We start from the raw sequence: 7,714 nt of genomic DNA, 5'->3' as shown, positions 1-7,714 counted from the left end.
TCCAGAAGGTAGGAGAAGAAAGTGTAGCAGTGAGAGAAGTTAGAGCAGTAAGAGAAGTGCGTGGGCAGATAGAGGCAACGACATGCAAAGTGTTAAAAGAGATGAATGCATTGAGGAAGGAGTGTAGTGAGCGAGCAACCCAGATAATGGCAAGCCAGATGCATGTCGTGGAGAAGCAGACGATCGAGATTCGCCAGGAAGTGAATGAGATCCGTGAGGAAATTAGTGAATTCATGAAAGACCAGAAACACTAGGTAGATGACACCCAGTGCAGGCTTGCATGTGTGGAGCAGAGCGTGCAGTATGAGGAAGGGATTTGGAGTAACATAATAGAAGAAAGCCAAAAGAGAGCCAAAGAAGAAATTATGGAATACAAAGAAGAAATGAAGGAAGAAGCACGTAGGGAGCTGGAAAAGGCGAAAATAGCGGTAATGGGACTACAAGAGAAGTTGGCATCGGGTGAGGCAGTGAGCGAGGCCAGGGTGCCGCCGCTTGATTTGACGCTGGTGCAGCCTGAGATGACAGACAGCCATAGGGACTCGGACCCCCCTCGAGCTTCCATACCACCTTCACTACGTTCAGATAGTAACAAAACAAGACAAAAAGGAAACTACAAGATTTTAATGGTCGAGTGTCACTGGAGTCCTATCTAGCACAATTCGAAGTATTGGCGGTGGCACAAGACTGGGATGAGCAGGAAATGGCAGTGTAACTGGTAAGAAGTCTCAGGGACCAAGATGTAGAAATTATGGGATACCTATCACCAACACAGAGGGCAACATACTCAGCTATCAAAGCGGCCCTGGAACGAAGATATGGACACCAACACCAGTCCGAAGCATTCCGAGCCAGATTTAGGGCCAGGGTGAGGACATGAGGAGTTAAGAGTTGTGCTTACCCCAGGGCAAATAAAGATCTAGTGTCTGTTCTGCTGAGGGACTAATTTGTGGATACTTTGCAAGATCAACAACTGTAAGTTTATGTAAAGCAGGCCCGTGTACTAGAGTACGAGTCATTCAGGATGAGCGGCAACGGTAGTATAATGTAGGTGTACCCAAGAGTCTAGCAAGGTCTCAGAGCTAGGCATGCATTGGTGAGGAGGCACTCAAGCAGTCCTCCTAGGACAAAATTCGAGGGAAAATGTTGGAGATGTGGTCAGCAAGGTCACCGTAAGCAATTATGCCCCACGGCTAAGACACAATCAATCGATTATGTGGCTTTAGGATACCAACACCAACTCTGCTGCTGGAGTTGGGGTGAACAGGGCCATCTGTCACAGAAGTGCCCGAAGAAATCTGCGGGAAACAACGGGAGGCTGGAGGAAGGGGCATGCCAGTCGACAACTGCCAGGCCCCAGTCCATATAATTTGTTGCAGAGCTTAGACAACAGCAGCTAAACCATAGGTCAAGGGTGCAGTCAGTAGCAATACATGTTGTTTACAATAGACAACAGTGCATACAGGACCAACATTAGCATATAGAGATGTCTTTTGTAAACAATATAGTGGTGAGGCAGTTTGAGGTAAGGACTGACGTGCTTCCCCACTTGAAAGACTTGCTGCAGGGGAGTGTCCAAGGCTTTACAGGGGACCAGGCTGACAAGTTGTAGACGTTATTGTGTATTTATGCTACTATATTTTCGACAGGGGATTTGGATGTTGGCTGTATAGACCTAGTGAAATATCAAGTCAATACAGGTAGAAGTCACCCTGTTAAATATACTCCCAGATGTATATCCCAGTTTAGAAGCGTGCTTTGGAAGAAGATATTGGAGAGATACAGGCACAGGGGATCACTGAGAAGTCAAGCAGCCACTGGTCATCTGCTGTGGTCTTGTAAAGAAGAAGGACGGGTCCAGACGCTTCTGTGTGGATTACAGGGCCGTTAATGAGGTGACCATTAAGGATGCTTATCCACTGCCACGTGTGGATGACATGCTTGATGCATGCAGTGGTTTAGTGCTGTCGATTTCAAAAGTGCCAAAAGGATGGCTGAGGAGGATAAGTGTAAAACGGCATTTTCATTTGGTCAAGGACTAAGGCATTTTAAAGTTATGCCATCAGGTTTATGTAATGCGCTTGCCATATTTGAACATCTTATGGAATGCATTCTAGATGGGCTACAGTGGAAATCAGCATTCATCTATTTAGATAATGTTATTGTGTATGGGTGCACTTTTGAGCAAGACTTAGAAAGACTAGAGGTGGTATTTAAATGCTTTAAGCAGGCTAGTCTAAAGTTGTGTGCTTTTCCAGACTGTGATGCCATTCCTATACCATGTAGTGAGCAGGCATGGAGTGAAAACAAACCCGGTAAAGGTGAGAGCTGTACAAGAATGGCCAGAACCCAAGGATAAAGGAGAAATGCGCAGCTTCCTTGGGCTCTGTACATAGTATAGAAGGTTTGTAAGAAATTTTGCCTGGATTGCCATCCCTCTGCATCAAGTCACTGGCATGTAGAATCAGGAATAAGAACTGGCCTTCAATCAACTGAAGGAAGCACTGTCACAAGCACCAGTGCTGATGTATCCGAATCTTAGTATCCCTTATATCATGGGTTCTGATACAAATGTGAACGGAATAGGAGCTGGAATAGGACACGAGCATATTGTGGCTTTTTATAGTTGCAAACTCAGTAAGGCAGAGTGTAACTATTGTGTAACAAGAAAAGAGCTGCTTACAATAATGAAAAGTCTGGACCACTTCCACCATTACCTGTATGGTGTCAAGTTTACCATTGTAGTGACCATACAGCTCTTCGTTGGCTGAAGACTTAAAGAAACCCAGGGGAGCAACTGGCACAATGGCTGGCAAGTTAGACCAACATAACAATGAGGGTTTACACTGGCTAGGGAAGGCCCACATCAACGCCGATGCACTCGGTGAACTAGACTGCCGTCACTGCAGCAAGAAGGTGCCATCTGATTACTGCAAGAGGAACAAGTCATAAAGGATGTCAACAACAGGGTGCTGAAGGAGGCACATAAAAGGGACCAGGACATTGGACCAGTAGTGCAGAGCATGGAGATGGTCAGGATCGTCCAAACTGGGTGACAGTGGCTCCAATGAGCCTGGCTTCCAAGAATTACTGGCATGAGTGGGACGCCTTGAAGATGAAGGATGGTGCTCTGCAAGAAAATGGTAAAGGCTAATGGATGTGTCAAGTTCTGGCAGGTGGTGTTGCCAAAGGAGCTCCGGGCCAAACTGATGCAAGAAGTACACGATGGCATGGCAAATGGACACATGGGAAACAGCAAGATACTTAGTCAACTGCACCAGCAATATTATTGGTTTGGGATGCGTAAGGACGTGCAAGAATGGTGCAAGATGTGCAACACCTTCAATGCAAAGAAGGGGCCAACAAAGAGGGGAAAGGTGCCTCTAAAATTGTATCAAGGAGGCACACCAATGGAGTGGATTGCAATGGATGTGGCTGGACCATTTCTGGTGAAGGCAGCAGTTCATCTTAGTGGCTATGGATTATTTTACAAAGCGGCCAGAAACCTACTCTATCACCAACCATGAAGCAGTTACAGTCGCCAAGGTCCTGGTGAAGCAATTCTTCAACTGTTCTGGAGTTCCTGGCGAGTTGCACTCTGACCAAGGACAGGAACTGAGGCGGCCATTTTCCGAGAGTATTGCCAGTTGACGGGAATCAGGAAGACCATGATGACGCTTCTGAGACCACAATTTGACGGGATGGTCAGGAGCTGGCCAAGTACTGTACCGAAGGACAGATGGAATGGGATATCAAGCTTCCACTCTTGTTGATGTGTAGTGATTTATAACAAATATGGATAACCGTCGATCCTTGGTACGAAATATTTATCTACCATCACCTGTTTAATTCATCCAGGAACGTAAGTTAATATGTTTGTAAAGAAAAAGAGTGTGAGCGAAGCTAGAGAAAGTAAAAGTAAGTGTAGAAGTTACCAAGGTTCAAGGGTCAACACTGCAGTTAGCGTGGTTATGTTCGAGATGGAGTGTCGACCTGAAGCCGATAAAAAGTGCAAATTTATGGATTTTGAACCCTTGCTCATCTAAAAATCTATACCTTAAAAGAATCCATTCTCGGGCACTCTATCCTTTTCATTTGCGTTCAGCAGTGAGCAACCCATGAAATAATGGGATCCTTAAAAAAAGAACAACAAACAAGAACTATCTCTCTACTCCAATGCCGGGCCTCACGGACATATATGTGTCAGGGACATATATATATATATGAGGGCTTTCAGGAGTTCTAGGTCTCAAGGTTTTTGTTGTGGTTGGCAAAGAGTGATTTGACTCCTCCTTGCCTCTTGCGTTTTACCCTGGCTGTTTTGCGCACACTTTTCGCTGTTGCCGCAATTCTAATTGCTTGCAATTAGCTTCGTGCCTTGTAGCTATTCTATTCTATACGATTTTCTTTGGCATTCGGATAACAGTGCGCACCTTCTTGTGAAACGGACCTCATCTTTGAGCTCGTGGTCGGATGTGGGCAGACCTTTACTTCTGCAGGGAAGTATGTGTCTGGGGGGGCCTTAGTGTGACTGCCTTATGGTGCCTTTGAGTTGCCATTCTTTTGCTAGGGACTGGTATGGCATACCATCTCATAACTGCCACTCTAGTGAATTTTATATAGGAACGAATAGGCAGGTAGGAGCCCCTCCCTCTCTAATGCCTTCAGCCACCTTACCTCATGCTGTTTAATTAGCACCTGCTAGGCAACACCTTGACCCATCATATCATCCAAGCTATGGCATATCATAGGAGATGTCATCAAATCATCATATGCTGGAGAGCATATCTCTTGTGATTGATTGATTGATTATTTAAAATTATCTGCCGCGTCAACAGCTAAGGTCATTAGCGGCGAATACCTTGTTAACTAGAAATATTAAAATGTTTAAAACTTTAAAAATCTATCAATAAATATCTTACAAATAATAATAAATAGATTAAAAATCAAAGCATAAATATTATGCTCTAAGTGCATAAAATTATTGCATAAACATTATGCATAATTAAATTTTATTGAAATATTAGTCTCCCTAAGGAAATTAATAAGACCCTCTATGTCACAATCTTCCCCCAATACGTTTTTCAGTGTATATGGGGGAGACAAGTACATACGTCTTTGGTCTGAGAATGTTGCACATCTTTCCACTACATGTGCGATCGTTAATGGCTCTTGGCATCCTTCACAAAGTGCTTCATTTTTAGCCATCATTGGCCCATGAGTCAGTCTTGTGTGCCCGATTCTTATTCTTGTTAATACAACTTCCACTTTTCGGTTGGGATGGATGCTAGTCGCCCAACTGCCAAGGTCATCTCTAATGTCTCGCAGTTTGTTTCTGGAGGTATGCCTCCATTGTTCCCTCCATTTATCACGAAGACAACTTCTGATGCTGGGTTTCAGGTCGGTGTGTGGGAGAGGAAAACGAGCATCACAAGGCTGAGCGGCAGCTGCCTTTGCCTTCTGATCAGCTCGCTCATTCCCACTGATACCAACATGCGCTGGCACCCAACATAGAGTTATCTTTTTACGTGTTGACATCAGTGCAAGCCAATCTTGAACCTCCCTCACTAATGGATGTGATGAGTTTAAGCTCTTGATTGCTTGTAAGGCACTACGAGAGTCACAATATATCACAACAGAATGGTTCGTAAGATCTCTAGTCATCTTAACTGCTGTAAGGATGGCATGTAACTCTGCAGTGAAGATCGAGGCTGCTAGAGAAAGACTGCCAGATGCAGTCTTCCTTCTGCTCACTGCTGCAAAACCCATGCCATTTTCAGATTTCGAACCATCTGTATAAATTGCATCTGATCCCCGGTATTTAGAAATGTGCTGAGGAAATTTCTCTCGGACTTCTGCTTCGGATCTCTCCCCTTTCCCAATTCCGACTAAATCCAGCTCAACTTGATTAGTCCAAGGCGGAAATTGGGGAATTCCAACAGCCAGAACCTTAGTGAGACTCAAATTAAGATCTTCCACAAGCTTCCTCATTCTCTACCATAGGATCGGCTATTCTTCAGCGGGGTGAAACCAATCGGATGTTAGGAGATCCTGGAAATCATTGTAGTCTCGTGTAGTAAATCAGGTTTCATGTATCTCGGTGTACTGAAAGAGGTGGTTCTCCACCTCTCAGCATACAGGGACTCACAGCGTGAAGGACCTGAAAGCCCCAGTTAACAGATTCTGAGAGCTCATTATGAACCGAGTCTAACATCCGTAGAACAGGTGGGAGTGGCAGATGGAATAAGCTTCACATTCAATATCAGCTTACTACGAATAAGCGCTCTGGTAATAAAGCCGCAGTAGCGTTTGTGCGGTATGCACCCCAAGAGAGATGTGAAAGAAACCGCAAAAACTAAGTGCTTGTGTAGCCTTCACTTTCAAACTGTTTGTGTGAGGCACCCATTGTAAGCTTGATGTCAAAATAGACCCAAGTACTTCCACCTCTTGGAAAATTGCAGGGGTTGCACTCCTAAATAGAGGTTGAAGGATGAGTTTCCTCTTTGTGGAATGTATAGCCATGTCTTGCTTGGGGAAAATTTTGAAACCATGATATGTTGTCCACCTGTACAACCTGAGATTTATTGCAGCCTGATGTGTCCTTGCAATCCTGTAGCTTCCTCCTGAGCAGTACAAGTGTTAAAGTCATCCACATACAGATTACATGAGACAGAACTTGGATACAGCCTTACAATGTCATTTATAGCAATGGCAAACAGGGCACACTTAAGACACTCCTTGTGGAACCCTTCCAGCTGTCTCCAGAATAGAGAAAACTTTTCCGACCCGAACTCTAAATTTCCGTTAGCAAGGAAGCTTTGTATGAAGGTAGGTAATGCTCCTCTTTAAGCCAATGTCATACAACTTCTGAGTATGACATGCGTCCAAGTAGTATCATAAAGCCTTTTCAAGGTCAAAGAAGACTGCCTATCATGGGCCGTCGCTGTCGAAAGGAATTCTGTATAGCAGTTTCCTCCTTACAAGTGCATCTGTGGTCGATCTCAATCTTCTAAATCAATATGATATTGGAGTCAGCCACGTTTTCCTTTTTAGCACCATGCTTCAACGAAGTTTACCATTTTCTCCATCAGCTTGCAGATGCAGCTGTGAGGGAAATTGGTCTGTAATTCCTGGTGTGGAAGCATCTTTTGCCAGGTTTAGGGGACAGGAATGGATTATAGACTCTCCAGTGGAGCACTGTACCCTCCTTATATATCCTGTGAAATAGGTCCAACAAGACTTTGGGGATCTCTCGGTAAGTGAGATATCATTTAGTATCGGAATACGTCACTTCCTGGGGCAGTCTACGGCAGAGCTGCAAAGCAGAGTCCATCGCCTTGCTCAAAGAATGGCCAAGTGTATGAAGTTCTGCTGCAGTCCTATGAAGAACGACAACTGGTGTTGTCCTGTTCAGCCCGAAGAGTGGAGAATGAATCGGGCAGTGTAAGATGCTCCAGAGGGAAGATCTCTGCCATTGATTTAGCTAGCTCATGAGCAACAATATTTTTTATCTGTGATGATTAAGGCCATCCAAAATGCTTCAAAAGCAGGTGGGTGACAGTGATGTGCTATTTCCAGCGAATTCTTCGCACTTTTCCCTATTACCCATGCTAAGGGGTCCCAGAGTTAATCAAGGAGACATACTGTCTCCATGACGGTCCGTATGTCCTCTTTAGCAACTCTCCTGGCCTTGGCTCGGGTCTTTTTGTAAGGATCA

The 7,714-nt window shown here is 44.6% G+C and overlaps 1 pseudogene; it reads left to right on the top strand.

Annotated features, from left to right (window-relative positions):
- Window positions 1-1,366, top strand: part of LOC119585871 — a 3,835-nt pseudogene extending 2,469 nt beyond the window's left edge.
- Window positions 1,367-7,714: the final 6,348 nt, after the last annotated feature.

This window comes from Penaeus monodon, chromosome 3, assembly GCF_015228065.2.
Source record: "Penaeus monodon isolate SGIC_2016 chromosome 3, NSTDA_Pmon_1, whole genome shotgun sequence".
Lineage (NCBI taxonomy): Eukaryota > Metazoa > Arthropoda > Malacostraca > Decapoda > Penaeidae > Penaeus > Penaeus monodon.
Note: the sequence above shows the minus strand (reverse complement) of the source record. Positions and strands in the feature narration are given on the sequence as shown.